Source organism: Sus scrofa, chromosome 9, assembly GCF_000003025.6.
Source record: "Sus scrofa isolate TJ Tabasco breed Duroc chromosome 9, Sscrofa11.1, whole genome shotgun sequence".
NCBI lineage: Eukaryota > Metazoa > Chordata > Mammalia > Artiodactyla > Suidae > Sus > Sus scrofa.
Genome location: NC_010451.4, coordinates 116790162 through 116807260, shown reverse-complemented (window position 1 = coordinate 116807260; position 17099 = coordinate 116790162). Strand labels below are relative to the sequence as shown.

At 35.5% G+C, this 17099-nt stretch overlaps 1 protein-coding gene across 2 annotated transcripts in view; it reads right to left on the bottom strand.

The window, feature by feature from the left end:
• Positions 1 to 17099, bottom strand: part of RABGAP1L (RAB GTPase activating protein 1 like) — a 657663-nt gene that overhangs the window by 252797 nt on the left and 387767 nt on the right. The window lies entirely within an intron of this gene.

Below are 17099 nucleotides of genomic sequence, written 5' to 3'. Positions count from 1 at the left end.
TCATAACCTTGAATATATTGTGCCACTTCCTTCTGGTCTGAATAGATAAAAATCTGGATTTCTCAGCTCAGAATCTTGTAGAAGAATTTCACATGCACAATGAAAAAGTGCATAGTGAGGAAAGCTCTGATGGATGTATAAAAGCTCAGAGGGAAAGGGTTGGTAACCATGTCTTAGTGCAAGAAGTAGAGATAAAGATAAGGGAAGTATCTCAGACAAGGTGATGCTAATCTCAAAGAAGAGGATGTGACCAGAATTGCTGCAAGGTTCATCTCACATTCTTCAAGGAAGAATATAGATATTCTTTAGGCATGCTGAAGAGAAAAGGCATGCAAGTTAAAGGCACAAGGGAGCTTGACCAATTATGTGCCAAACACTGTGCTAAATGCTTTTCCACATTCTCAATTAATCCTCACAAAATGAAATAAGAAAAGTGATATTTAGAGAGGGTAATTAACTTGGACAAAGTCACATAGCTAGAGCTAGGATTTGAATCCTAACATTTCAGAATACAAAGCCTGTATTCTTTATACCTTTATTATATTTGTGTTCTTCCAAAATTCATATGCTGAAACCTAATCTTCAAAGTAAAATTATTTTGAGGTGGGGCCACTAGGGGCGATTAGGCCATGAATTAGAGTTTTCACATATTGTATTAGTGTCTTTAGAAAGGGACCCATAAAAGCTCCCCTGCCTCTTCTGCTATGTAAGGCTACAGCAAAAAGATGGCTGTCTATGAACCAGGAGGTGAGCCCTCACCAGACACCAAATTGGCCAGTACTGTGATCTTGAAATTCCCAGACTCAAGAGCTGTGACTGATAAATGTCTATTGTTTAAGCAACCCAGTGAGTGGTATTTTTGTAACAGTGGCCTGAACAGACTAAGACATTCACTTAGACTGTGTACAGAATTATCACTGTTTGGGTCCATGGAAGACAGGAGGACCCATCTTCTGCTTGGGTTCAAAAGAGGTGGAGAATAAGACTCCATACCCTCAAAAGAAATGACCATCTGAGTGAGGATAACTTAATATTTTTTAATCCATAACTTCTGGGTTTAGCAAAGGAAAACTTTTAATTTCTCTATGTAATACATTTATTAACATATTGACTGTAGGCTAGAACTTAGACATGAAAACACAAGACAGTTGTTAAAGTTTAATCTTGGTGCTAACATTCATATAAAATGTAAGTTCTTATTAAAATTAACATGGAAAACACTTGACTTGTTTTTCTTTATGAATAATTGCTACACAATGACAGAGATGCTAACTTTGCAAATAATTTTCCACAGGTCAGTGGGACCTTCCTTGCCTATCCAAAATACACAATAACCACCACTGCTCTTGAATTACCTTAAAATCATGAAGGAAAGTTTTCAGTCTTACAGTTAGACTCTTTAAAGATTTATCTACAATCTTCTTTCTCCTAAAACACTCTCACATACAAAGTCACCTTTACCAGGTTGGTACAGGAGATACAGAATAGTACTCTTTTGTCCCAGGAGTAGGCAACATACAGTACTATTTTATCGGACAATCACTCTTGTAGATGAGGATGAAGGATGCTCAGACTCACAAGAAGAATGAAAAGGAAGTCAGAAGATGGTCTCTAACAAGACAGAAAAGCTGCTAGATGGGCATGCAAGCAGGGATTAGACTTCTAAAACAGATTCCCATTTAGTTTCTTGGTACTGCTGAAGTACTGATATATTTACTGATTTACTGGCTATCAGTACACAGTAGTTGAGTCCACAAGTTTTAACCAGGATATGTTAAGTGTTTCTCCAAACTCTAACCTAAATAGTGAGCTGTCTCATGATTCAACACAGATCTAAGAACAACACTGAGAAGAGGAAATACGAACTCAGTCACTTCAACAGGAGCTTGACATTTATATAAAGCATTTATTTGATAGACAAACTGTTTTATCTATCACTACAATGAACTTCTGCCAACATGAGGTCAAAACAAACAAATAATGAAATAGAACAGCTTTTGGCTTATTGCTCTTGGCACCAGTAGCCCCTAGAGTATGTTAAGTAGAAAAAAAGAAAATATAAAATATGTGGAATAAATTAATTTACAAACTAAAAGGAAAGCTGTTCTCAAATAATCTGAGAAACAAAAAAAGAGATACCAAGGACAGACTGTTTTTAAGTAATGCCACAATAAGCCAAATGAAAAGAGCTCAAAGAATGACAAGAATCATTAAAACACATGGATGTCTAAAAGAAATTAGGATAACATTTAAAGAAAAGATTATTTAATCTAGTACTCAAAAAAGCAAGTAGCTTTTAAGCAGTAATTTTTAAATTGTTAAATAGCCAATAAAATTTATTAATTAATAACTGCTATTGATTGCTATGGATAATTATATATATATATATTTTACTGAACCCTTACAACAACCTCTGAGGTAAGTACTCTTAATATCCCCATTTTATAGAAGAAGAAACTGAGGCACAGAGATGGTAAACAACTTGTGTAAGGTCACTCAGTTAGTAAGCAGCAGACCAGAATTTAAACTCATGCAGCTCCCATCTTCAATTTAAGACCCAGCTCCAGAGCTCAAGGCCTTAGCTACTGTCACCGTGCAGTCTCTAGATCTTAACAATACTGACATATGTGGCAGAGTTTAGGTGAGTAACAGTAACATCTAATGATAAAACATACATTTTTCTTTTTGCTTTATATTCAATCAATATTCATATACTAACAAGAGATAGCTTTAGTTAAAAAATGCAGGAGTTCCCATTGTGGCTCAGCGGGTTAAGGACCCAACATAGTTTCCATGAGGATGCAGGCCTGCTTAGTGGGTTAGGATCTGGCGTTGTCACGAGCTACATTGTAGGTTGCAGATGCAGCTCCAATTTGACCCCTTGCCTGGGAACTTCTACATGCCATAGGTGCAGCCGTTATAAAAAAAAAAAAGAAGAATGCAGAGGAATGACAATCACAAAGTTTAGAATATTGGTTGACTCTGGTGCAGGAACAGTGAATCTGAGAGAAGCACCTGGAGCAATTCAAAGATATTGGTAATACTATATTTCCTAAACTGTATGTAAAAATCATAAATACAAATTATGTTTACTCATTTGAGTGTATGATACATTTCATAATTTAAAAATTTTAATTATATTAAAAAATTACTTAGTAACATGTCATTCAATGGTTTGCATTAGGATTTCAATTTGGGTGACATCTCTGGAATATAAATATATGAAAGACTCACACTGAGCTTCACTGGAATTTAATATAATGATTAAAATAGTGAAAGAGACAAACAATGAAAATTACTCTTCTTGGAGAAAACTGTATGTATGTAGGATAGATCATTACTTACAGTAGTTACATTCTGTGAAATTTCTGCAAATACTGGATTAGCAGACATTAAATCATTGTTCCTAGGCGATAGAGTGTATTAGCCTTCTGCAAGCCTCCAGTTATAACATATTCACAACTGATCAATATAATCTTGTGTTATGTGAGTTTCCATTTAAAGATCTTATTTAATATTTATTGTTGACTCATTAATACTGAAATCACAGTCAACACTATAACTCACGCCTGAACAAAGTTTATCTAACACACACACACACACACACACACACACACACACACGTATTTCCTCCATAAGGCACATCTCAGCTTTCTTGTGCTTAGCAGGAAAGTAGATAGCACCTCAGCATTACACCTGGGGGTCATTTTAAACAGCAAATAACCAACACCAAAATCACCAAAAGCACAAAAATGTGGCACTAACCACACTGCAAAAATAAACACTTGTCTACAGTGTGAGAGCTGAAACAAAAAGGTAGAGCATTACCTAGTGTGATCTGAATTTGGAATGTATGCATTGGACAACTCAAATTTTTCCACATTGTGTGCACAGGCACATCCAGTAAATGACCTCAAAAGCACCAAGAGTATAGATTTGGGGGTTACAAATAAATCTTATCAAGTAGGTGACTTTGCAAATATGGAACCTATGAACAAGGAGGATTGATTTTGTGTGTGTGTATCAATTCCTCTTGGATCAATATCTATATCTATTTATGTCTACATATCTTCTTGATGATATAATTTTGGATACACACACACACACTCATATTCAGAATTAAACTAAAATCAAACAATGTGAATGTATTCCCACACTACAATTTAGAGTTTTAAGATTTGGTTATAAATCACTATTTTTATTAAAAAATATTTAGTACTCAATATTGCTCATTATATTCCTTTTCCCCTAAGACTATTTATCAATACCATGTTTTCTGATTTCTTTACTATTCAGTATAGGTAACCCGCAGTGATGAACCATTCATTTACCACTATTTTCTTTGAAACTCAGCATACGTTTTACCATGAAAACATCATGGTTATAAGGTTCACAGATTAGCTGAAATCACAAAATTAGCCCCTAACTACAGTCCCCAGGACAATAACTTGTTAATAGTAAAGTGCTCTAAAAATCGCTGATTGTTTAAAAATTGAAATTTTTATAATAGTGGATCTGAATGTCAAATACTTCAAATCTAGTTTTGCCATTTACCAGAATATTTAAATTCCCTAAATTTCAATTCCTTTGAGTCAACAAATATTTACTGAGAGCCTACTTTGTGAAAGACTGGTCTAGGCAGTGAACAAAATGCACAAAAAAGCTTTATACTTTAGTGGAAAAAGACACAGCCTAAATAAATAAATACAAACATACATATATATGCTTGAAAGTAGTAAGTGTGGTGGCAAAAAGCAAATCAGGAAAGGAGTGCTGAGCTAAGAGGAAACTGCAGTTTTAAGTAGGGTAGTTAGGGCCAGCCATACCACGTGAATAACAAGTTGAGGGAGGTAAAAGAACAAGCCACATAGATCTCTGGGAGAAGACTGTTCAAAACAGAGAAAACAGCCAGTGCAAGGGCTCTGACGTGTGAATAAGTGTGGCATGTATGGCTGGGGCTCAGTGAATGTTGCAAAGAATAATAATACATGAAATTGAAAAAAAAAACATATTGGGGAAATTAAAAAATAAGTAAATAAATAAAGAAAACCAAAAAAAAAAAAAAAAAGAAAGAAAAAGAAATTACAGCCTTGACAAGCATAAAGACTTTGGCTTTTACAGTGAATAATACAAAAAGCCACTGGAAGCAGAAAGACCAGGTAGGTGATTATAGTTTAAACCAGGGTGGCTGCAGTGGTAGGGGTGGCAAGAATCAGGTTCTGGGTATATTTTGAAGACAGAGCCAAAAAGACTTCTAATGGATTAGATGTGTGGTATTGGGACCAGCAGCCATGCACAGCCTGTTGAACTCTGCATGTTATAAAATATGCTGTAGGCCCGGAAGGTTTCCTCATATGGAGACAAGGAGCCCTCACAGCTTGTGCTGGGCTTACTGCCTTGTTTGGGAGTATCTTTCCCTGTTCCCAGGCTTGCTGTGTGCTTCTTTGTTCTCCTTAAGTGAGTGTAGCACATGGTATCTGGCCAAGCCCACTGTTATCTATGTTCTCGGTGAGAAGGGAATGTGGCCTTTCCCTGCAGAACAAGAGGGGTGTGTGCAGCCCATCTCCCTGCAATTACTGCCTGAGGGCTAAGACATGTTCGTTCTAGGGGACTACTGAAGCTGACCTTGCTCTCTTTTCTGTGAGAGTAAAGCACTGTTCCTTCCAGAGTCTGTGCAAGTTATGCCTTTGTTAATAATCCCAATACCTGCAAACCACGCAGTGGGTTGACACCCTGAGATTGCTGCTCCTGGGGATAGGTAGCAGTTGTCTTTTTCTCAACATGCAGTGTAAGAGAAAGAAAGGAGAGGTGAGGATGACTGAAGGTTTCTAACTGAGCAACTGGGGGAGGGAGTTACTATTAACTGAGGTAGAAAAGACTGTGGTGATACTTTATGGTCTGGAATACATTTGTTTTCTGACCAGACCGTTTTCAGTACAGTGATGTAGGTGAACAATCCTGATTGATATAAGTGTAGGGAAGACTTGATTATAGCACATACAGACAAATCTTTTGAGGCCTTTTGTGATAAATGGGAGCAAATATCTTCATCTATAACACAAAGGTAATAATAGAAAACAACACATACACTTATCTGAGAAATAAAAACAGTGTCCAGCACATAGTGAAGTGCTTAAGAAATGGTAGCAATGACATCAAGGATTACCATGTCCTTTTCCCAAATATATCATTTGAGCCATCATCAGAAGAATATGAAGTTGTCTGAATGGGGTTTTACTCAATTCTAAAATTCTTACAGATTCTTAGATTCTTGGACCTTTCGAAAATGATCAGTTTTCCACAGACGCAAAAAAAAAAAAAAAAAAAAAAAAACCAACAAAAAACTACCCACCTATTTCTTTAGAGATGTAAGTTGTACCCCCCTTTTTAAAAATTTTTTGAAACCAAATATGCCAATGCAAGTCTAATAAATCTTTATAATAAACCCTCACAAATAAAACTCAAGAAAGACAGAAAGGATAATAAACTTCATCTTTAAAATATCATTAAGCTACCATTTCCTTCCTGAAACCAACAGGCAGAGCAACACAGATACAGAGAGGGGTGGCCTGGCCAGGATGACAAGGCCATCAATGTGGGGAAGTGGTGGCCAAAAATGGGGAATCAGTGGCTGACAGGATGAAGAGCAGTACATGCAGGGTGACATTCTGGCATGAGGTGTTACATCCTGACCATGGGAAGGAGGCCTTTTGTGCAAGAGAGAAGTGGCAGAAGCAATGGGAGATGGGTTACATCCTGCAATGTTGATCAAACAGATAAATGTTTTAAAGATGCTGGCAGCTGGGTTTCTCACTGTCAGAGAAAGGAGTTACAAATAAAGGAATGATGAAGACTAGAATCAATCCTCTGGGTTGGATCAAAATTGGAAGTATTACTATGAATTCATGGTTTTCAACACAAATAAACAGATATAAAAATGAATGAGGGCAGTATCATCAGCAAGCAAACAAACAAAAAAAGGTAGAGTAAGGATATCCAAAAATGTGCTTCTCTGTAACAATAAGAAAAATTGTTACCATCAACTTTTCCCAGAGCTCTGGATATTGACCAAAGGGTTTGCAGCAGCCCAAAGAACATGTATTCCAGAAAAACAACTGAATTTTGCTAAGAACAAGGACCTTTGTGGCATTTTTAACTTGCCATAGTTCCATCCTCTGCTCTGCAGCAACATGACCTTGAAAACTAACAACCCGCATTTGCAGTGAAAACAAATGGCCTGGCAGCCACCAGAGGGAGCAAAAATGGGGTTAGAGTTCCTGTAAAGAATCACCCCCAGAGAATTGTCATTATTTGACTTGTTTAGTGGTTCCCCAAAGATTCACTCAGTATGAAAGCCTTTTCCCCAGGGGCATTTACCAAAACCAATTACAGACAATTGTTTAATTTTTTGACTGCTTGAGGTGATAGATAAAATTTGGAGCAGATAAGAGATGAATCAAAAAGCTTAAAAGGAAAAGCTGGGGGAAAAGATTCATGAGGGCTATGAAAGACTCAGACACCTTTCTGAGAAAGGCCATATCCATGCAAAAGGCTATAGAAATTCCCAAAGCTTTGTGCATGCTCAAGAAAGGCCTGAGAAGGCTTTAAGCTCTCACCTCTGGCTGATCTTGAGAGTCTGCACAAGCAGTCACTGAAGGCAAGACAGAATTGTCAACTGGCTGGGTGAGTAATAAAGGCATACTCAAACATATACACAGAGCCCTATGGCAAAGACTGGGAAACTTACTGGTTATAGCCATTTAAGGAAACCTCTGTCCAATCATTAGCTGACCACAAAGCAGAGATTTCAGTGGCCACACATGACAAAGAATATAGACTTTACAGAATTAGTTCACAAAAGTTACCAACCAAAGTACGATAACAAAAAAACAAGAAACCTCGCAAATTTATAGAGACAGAAAGTCTGATGACTACTAAAGGCTGAAATCAGGGATCATGGGGTGTGACTACTTCTTTTTTTCTTTTTTTCTTTTTGGGGTCACACCTGTGGCATATGGAGGTTCCCAGGCTAGGGGTCAAATAGGAGCTACAGCTGCTGGCCTATGCCACAGCCACAGCCACAGCCACATGGGATCCCAGTTGCATCTGCGACCTACACCACAGTTCACAGCAATGCTGGATCCTTAACCCACTGAGCAAGGCCAGGGATCAAACCCACATCCTCAAGGATACTAGTCAGGTTCATTACCACTGAGCCACAACGGGAACTCCAGTGTGTGACCTCTAATGGATATAGTGTTTCTTTTTGGAGTGATGGAAATGTTCTAGAATTAAATAGTGGTGATGGTTGCATAACCTTTTGAATATACTAAAAACCACTAAACTGCGACTTACTCATAGGGGTGAACTTTATGGTATGTGAATTATATCTCAAAAAATGGATGCAAATGTATGTTTGTGTGCTTAAATATACCCAAATATATTTATATATACATACATTACTAGACCTGTCCACGGAGATGACTTGTAGGCAATGAAACCCCAATAGCGGTGAATACACCTCACATACAGATCTTGGTTTCTTACCATTTTTGACTAGAGAAAACTGGGCTCCTTGGAGAAATGGATAATTATAGAACTGGGACAGAGAAAAAAAGCTTGGAACATCTTTTTAAGCCAGAAAGAAAGGCAGTGGTCTAAGAGTGATAAGAGTATGTCTATCACTTGAAGATCTTTAAAATCTAATTGAAGACAATCTGAGCACCAAAATAAGTAATGATAGTAAGAGAATATAATCCCTGGAATAAAATGAGGACTCAAGGGTCCATTTGAGTATGATAATTAATAAATAAATGGAAAGTCTGATAAGGAATGGGATATTTACATAGTGACAAATTGTCTCATAAAATCCTAATTACAAAGGGAAAAAAGGGCAGCTTCATAGCAGAGAAGCCTAGTAAATAGTATCTTTTTTTATGTAATCAAAGTGATCATCATCAATAACTGGAAAAGCCACAACTGTGTGCTACTCTCAAGGAAGAAATGACACTAAATCATTCCTTCTATGCTATTTCTGCGAAAGACGTATGACCTAAATCTAACCATGAGGAAACATCAGACAAATCAAATTGAGCAACATTCTAAAAAAATTACTGGTCTATAATCTTCAGAAGCACCAACGTCAATAAAATGAAGAAAAAAAAAAAAGGAGTAAGAAATTGTTCCAGATAGAGGAGATCAAGAAGGCATGAAAACTGAAATCTGAACTAGATTCTTTTTTTCTATAAAGGATAATATTTGAAAAATTAGTGAAACTTGAAAAAAGACTAAGGCTTAAGTGGCAGCAACATATCAATGTTAGTTTCCTGATTTGGATGTTGTATTAAAGTTAGGAGGTAGAATATTCTTGCTTGTTAGAAAGCATCCTGAAGTATTTGGGAGTGATGTGGCATCGTGTTGGCAAATCACCTTCAAATAGTACAGGAAAATAAAATTTTGTACCAGCAACTCTAAGTTTAAGATTGTTTAAAAAATATATGGAAACATGAAAATATACATACACATATATAAACAAATTTGACAGGATCATTGTGTCTGTTGATTCTAATAATAAAAACCTGGAGCTTAAAATAGGTTTTTAAATTTGTTCTATATGATGATAAAAAGGAAAGTACTAACATAAGCTCTAAAAACAGCTTCACTGATATGAAATAATCTAAACACTGGTGACGATAAATGTGTATGACTAGATATATTCACAAATAATCACTCACAAAGCAATTTTCTTATCTAACAGTGCTGGCAAAATTCCTAGATGTAAGTTCCCTTTTATATAACACCTTTTTAAAAAAGCCCTTGGCAACAATTTCAAAGTGAACTGATACGCTCACAGGTTTTTTTTTTTTTTTTTTTTTTTAAGGAAATGTAAAACAACACCACCTCTTTACAAAAATTTTTTTAATGTCCCTATTAAAGAAACTACTGTGTGATTATGGTAAATTACTCAGAGGGTTTAGTTTACATTCTCAAGCTTTTGATTTTTAAAAAATGGTACAGAAAGGACATTACGATGGAACTCTGCAAAATAAAGAAAAGCAGCATCCATGCTCTGAAGGAGTTCAACCTGGATAATTTTCATGAATAAAATTACTTTACAGAGGAAGGAAATGGTAGAAATAGAGAGCCCTTTTAGAGTTTACATATATTAAATTTTCATCTAAGATAACTGTATTGTGACCATGAAAATGTACCTTTCAGGCCTCCAACAACAATAGTGACCAAGGGTCCCAACTGCTGTGCCTGAAGCTCCATCTCTATCTTTGCACTAGACCCACTTGCCATGGGCTTCTCCTAATTAATGAGTGAGCACAGCAAGAACACTAAGACAAGAAAGCTTCTGAGACAAGTGGGAACTAACAGGTAACCCCAGTGGCCTTGCCAAACCTTCCTTAGAAGTGCGCTAGAGTCTAAGACACTTACATCTAACCTTCCTTCCTCTCTTCTTCCTTTTGGGTCACAGTATCACTGTGGTTCAATGGCTCCCTCAGCTTCCTTCCCATTTTCTCTCACAGACATTTACCCTAATACATTTTTGTACACATTTAATCCTATCTTGGTGATAAGCTTTTATAGGAAATGGAATAAGACAGTCAGTTTCGTCAAGTCAAGACTATAGATTTAATTATATTGATACCGGAGAACTAGTACTGCATGCTGCTCTCTGGGAAAAAGAAAAAGAAAATGTTAGTGATAGCCTATTTGCTCAAAGACTGGACATAGTGCAAAAAATACTTAAGTGAAATTAATCAGATAATGTTCAAAACATAATCCATAACAACCTAAATTTTCAGAGTATTTTTAATCTGTAAATCATTGCGAGTAGAAGTGGGTAGAACAAGCTTCACAAGGGAAATGGGCAACTAAGATTTCGACAGATGGGAAGGAGGAGGAGAGCAATTCAGATTCACACCCTTCCAAGGTCTTTAAAAGACGCAGGAAGAGGTTGGTTAAGGAGGAGGCTTCAAAGCTATAAAGATATTGCCAACTGCCTAACAATTAGTAAACAGGAAATAAGTGCCCGTAATTCTATAACTAATTAACTCAGAAATAACTGAGAGTGTATTCTTTAGGATATTTAAGGCATCTGAATCTGGTATAGAAACAGATCTCTATTTTGAGAAATACCATAAATTCAAGAGGCATCATGAGTAGCATTTTATTTAAAGGTTCTTTGTGTATGTCTTCGCAGGTTAGTTTTCCCTTTTCTCTCTATTTTAAAAAGTATCTTACTTTTCTCCTTTTCCTCAAAGAAAAATGTTTTCTAAAAAGAATGAGTATAATCAAAGCCACAGGATATACACTAATCCCTGTATTCTAATTTTATACATTTTTATCATCCTCATAATCCTACTCTTTCTCTTCTTTATTCTAATAATGGTGCGATGGCTTCAATTAGCCTGTCAGTTGAAAGACCACAGGCTCCACAGAAACTACAAAGCTATTTCAAGAAAAGCTCTTATGGAACTAAGCACATAAAGAAATTTTTAAAATCTCTCCAGACACTCTCAAGTGCATTACAAACACTCATTCTCTTTCCAGGACTCCAGCTTCACAAATCTGACCTTTTCATTGTTACAGTTTCAGATCAAAACTCCATATTTAAAATAACGTTATATCTTCCCGGTTGAGCTCGGATTTATAGAAAGCCTAACCTATTAATACACGTCTTAAAGAGAATAACAACAAAAAAACCCCCAAACAATCCCTAACGTATAGCTTTAGTGATATTAGCAAATATAAAAAATGTTTTTGAAATATTTAAGCACAAGCTAAGGATGAAGTTAATGCCTTCCTCAACACACACACATGGGTAAAGCTGTTCAACTCTGGATTGCTCAAATTTCTTTATATGTATATGTATATGTTTAAGTATGCATTTGATGCTCTGAATAGCTATAAACATAACCTTGGCAATAAAGAAGAATTAGACAATTCCTCTAAAACATAAAATGTGAAATGAGTGATTTAAAGGAGGGGATGCATGAGAGTTTTGTCTGGATATATGCCCAGGAAGGGAATTGCTGGATCATATGGTAGTTCTATTTTTAGTTTTTGAAGTACCTCCATACTCTTTCCCACAGTGGTTGCACCCACCACAATGTAGGAGAGTTCCCTTTTCTTCACATTCCCTTCAGTATTTATTATTTGTAGACTTTTTAATGATGCTCATTCTGATTGGTGTGAGGTGGTACCTCACTGTAGTTCTGAGGAATCTATTTTTTAAAAGAATCAAATGGAAATTCTAGAACTGAAAAATAAAATAACCAAAATTAAGAAGTCAATAGGTTGAAGAAAGGATTAGTAAAAAAAATACCCAGATGGGGAGTTCCCATCGTGGCGCAGTGGTTAACGAATCCGACTAGGAACCATGAGGCTGCGGGTTCAATCCCTGGCCTCGCTCAGTGGGTTAAGGATCCGGTGTTGCTGTGAGCTGTGGTGTAGGTCACAGACATGGCTCGGATCCCTGGGTTAAGGATCCCAGTGGGTTAAGGATCTGGCGTTGCCATGAGCTACGGTGTAGGTCGCAGATGTAGCTCAGATCCTGCATTGCTATGGTTGTGGTGCTGGCTGGCAGGTGCAGCACTGATTTGACCCCTAGCCTGGGAACTTCCATATGCTGTGGGTGTGGCCCTAAAAAGCAAAAAAGAAGGGGGAGGGATATCTTTCCAAAATAAAAACAAAATGATGAGGTCTCAGAAAAATAAAAAAATGAAAGAATTTTCACCAGCAGACTTTCACTAAAGAAATATAAAAGAGTTCTTCAAGCGTAATGAAAATGATCCCAGATGGAAGCAAGCAATGCAGAAATGAAGAGCAGAAGAACAGAAATAGGTGAGTAAGTCTAAATTAACACTGACAGTTTAAAACACAAAAAATAATGTTCTATGTGTGTGTTTGGGGGCAATTGATATATGAACATAATTAAAACATGACGATAATAAGACTAAAAGCAAAAAAGTAATATATGAAGTTAAACAGATATAGCGTTCTTGCATTATCCTAGAAGTAATTGATGTATTTATTTAAGGTGGAATCTAATAGGCAAAGAATCCATGTTGTGATCTCTAGGATAACTACCAAAATTACAAAAATTGCATAACCAGTAGTTACACAGTGTAAAATGGAAAATGGAAAGAAAGAGGGAAAAAAAAAGTAACAGATGAGAAATATAGAGCAGAAATAGTGAAATATTAAGTTTAAAATAAAATGAAAGTACGTTTATTAAGTAAACTCACTACCCCAGTAAAAAGTTAAGATTATAGAGAGAGTTAAAAACTCTATTATAAGATGCTTAAATACAACACATCTTAAATATGTGGATTCAACTGAAAATGAAAAGACATTAAAAGCTGCACAATGCAAAATAAAGTTAATGTGGCCATACTCATACTGAAGTACAAACTAACAATAAGACATTTTATGTATACATGTATGTGTAACTGGGTCACCATGCTGTACAGTAGAAAAAAAATTGTATTGGGGAAATAATTAAAAAAAAGAAAGACATTTTATAATGTTAATAAGGATTCAATATGAAGACATAACAATACTAAATTTGTATGCACTTAATAATATAGCCTCGAACCACACAAAGCAAAACTTGGCTAAATTAAAAGGAAAAACAAGTTCAACATCATAGTTGGGAATTTCTAACTGATAGAAAAAAAAATACACAACAACAAAAAAAAAACCAGTAACTATAAAGAAAATAAGAAAAACATGACTACAAAGTTTATATATTAAAACCAAAATAGGACATGTTCAGGTCATAAAGCAAGTCTCAACAAATTTCAGAAGTTTTAAAATCATACAGAGCATATCCTTCAACCATAGCGAAATTAAGCTAGAAATCAATACTAAAAAAAGAATTTAGAAATTACCAAATATGATGGATCAAAGGAATCACTATGGAAATGAAAAAAATATTTAAAACCAAATAATAATAAAATACGACATCAAAGTCATTGAGGTTGCAATGGAATACCACTCATCAATTGAAAAGAATAGAACATGGAAACACTCAATTACATGAATGAATCTCAAAAGCATTAAGCTAGAGGGAAGCAGAAGTCCATACTGTATGATTAATTTATATTAAATTATATAAAATGAAAACTAATATGCAATAGAAAAACAAGGTAATGGGATTGCCTGGGGTCAGATAGGGGTAGGAGTATTGACTGCAAAGGGGCATTAGGGAAATTTTTAAGGTGATATCCACGTTTGGTATCTTTTTTTAACACATGGAGTCTTATTGAAAAAGAAAAAAAAAGAAAGAAATGCAGATATCAATGAAAGAGAAAGGAAATATACAACAGATAAAATCAACAAAGGCAAAAATTGGCTCTGAAAAAACTAATAAAAGTGCTGAACTATTGCTTCAATGAATATCAATCAAGATCCACTAGGTATTTTTTCCCCTCAAAAATCTGCCAAGCTGATTCTAAAATACAGACCTATGAAGGACCAAGACAGTAAAAACAATTTGGAAACAGAACAGTTTTAGGCTCAACACCACCAGATAATAAGACTTACTGTAAATCTATTTCAATTACAATAGTGTGATATTGGTACAAAGAGAGATAAATAGATCAATGGAATAGAATGGTCCAAAAATGAAAACAGCTATTTTCAAGAGAGATATGTACTCCTATGCAACATTAGTCACAATAGCCAAGATGTGGGAACAGGCTAAATGCCCATTAAGGAGTGAATGGATTAAAAAAATGTTACATATACAAGTAATGGAATGTTATTTAGCCATGACTTTGGAGGATATCCTGCCATGGGTGATAACACAAATAAATGCTGAGCACAGTATGCTAAGCAAGATAAGTCAGAGAAAGACAACTGTGTATTACATCACTTATCCATTTAATCTAAAAAAGTCAAGCTTGTAAAATAGAGTAAAATGGTGGCTACCAGGGGGTGAGGTGTGGTGTGGGGAGATAAGATTGATGCTCTTTAAGAGGACAAACTTCAATGAGTAGTAAATAAGCCATAGAGATCTAATGAACAGTATAATGAATATAGACAACAATATTATATTCATCAAAGTTGCCAAGACTAAAAATTACCCCAGTCCCTAAAAATATTGGATAATTCTGTAATGTAATAGAGGTGCTAAATACCAACACAACAACAATCATATTACAATATATCAGTGTATCAAATTAATATGTTGTAAGCTTTAAATTTATGCAATGTTACATATAAAATATATTTAACAGCAAAAAAGAAATTAAAAAGAAAGCCAGAATTAGGGAAAAAAGAAAGAATGATCCAGTCACAGACCCATGTATACAAATATCTGATATTTGACAGTGATGTTGCAGCAATACAGTGGAGAGAGAATGGTTGTTTAAAAATAATGCTGAACCAACTAGAGATACAAATAGAAAGAAAATAAACCTTGATTTCTACCTTGTACAAAAATCTATTGTAGATGGATCATAATCCTCAATGTAAAAAGCAAAAGAATAGCATTTCTAGATTACATTGGAGAATATCTTTTTGACCTTGGATTAGGCAAATATTTCTTACACAGGAAACATTAATACTAAGCACAAAAGGACAGATTGATAAATCTGGCCTCTTTGAAATTAAGTTTCTGTTCATCAAAAGATACTACTGAGTGAAAAAGCAAGCTGTAGAGAAGATAGCTGCAATATATATAGATCTAAAAAAAGATTCACACCCAGGGTATACAAAAAATCTCCTATAAAATAGTAACAGAAATCCTGATTGTAAAAATGAGCAAAAGACAAACAGATTTGTCATGATAGAGGTTATCCTGGTAGACAATAAGCAAATGAAAAGACGCTGATCCTCAGCAGTCATAAGGGAAAATGCATATGAAACCGCAATGAGATACCACTAAACATCTACCAAAATGGTTAAAATTTAAGTTTATCAAATTTTGGTGAAAATAAGGAGCAACTGGAATTCCTATACACTGCTGTTGGAAATGTAAATGGTTACAGTTTGAAAACCTGTTTGGCAATATCTACCAAAGGTGAACATGTCCATATCCTTTGACCCAGAAATTCTATTCCTAGTAAATACTAAAAGAAATGCATACATATGAGCACCAAACTGTTGTTAATACAAGAGTATACATAGCAGCATTAGTCATAACTGAAAACAACACTAAATGCCTACCAAGAGTAGAATGGATACTATATTGTGATACAGTGACACTGCATTATACAGTAGTGAAAACAATGAACTACTGCCACATACAATAATGTAAAGTTCATAGATAATGAGAACAAAAGAAACCATACAAAACAAAATAATTTCATGTGAATCAATTTTTAAAATATCCAAAAGAAGTAACACATATAAAACAGACAGTGTGGGGAATATAGGCATTAAGTATGTAATATCTTCATCTGGTGATAGACAGTAACTAGACTTGCCATGATAATAATTTTGAAATGGATAGAAATATTAAAACACTATGCTGTGTAACATTAACTAACATAGTGTTGCAGGTCAATTATACTCAAACAAACAATTTAGGATCAGATCTGTAATTGCCAGAGGTGGGGCAGGGGGGAAGGGAACTGGATGAAGGCAGGATGTTATATATGAAAGCTGTTAAGAGAGTAAATCCTAAGAGTTCTCATCACAAGGCAAAAAATACCTTTTTATATTTCTTTAATTTTGTATCTATATGAGATGATAGATGTTCACTGTTTACTAAACTTATTGTGACAAAAAAATAAACTTATTGTGGTAGTCATTTCACGATGTCAGTCAAATATTATGCTGTACACTTTAAACTTACTGAGTGCTGTATGTCAATTATATCTCAATAAAACTAGAGGGAAAAAATAAAGTTCAGGTATTCCTTCTGTGGCTTAGCAAGCTAAGAATCCGACTAGTATCCATGAGGATGCAAACTCAATCCCTGGCTTCATTCAGTAGATTAAGGATCTGGCATTGCCACAAGCTTTGGCATAGGTTGCAGATGTGGCTTGGATCCCACATTGCTGTGGCTGTGGCGTAGGCCAGTGGCTGAAGCTCTGATTCAACCCCTAGCCCAGACACTTCCATAGGCTGCAGGTGTGGCC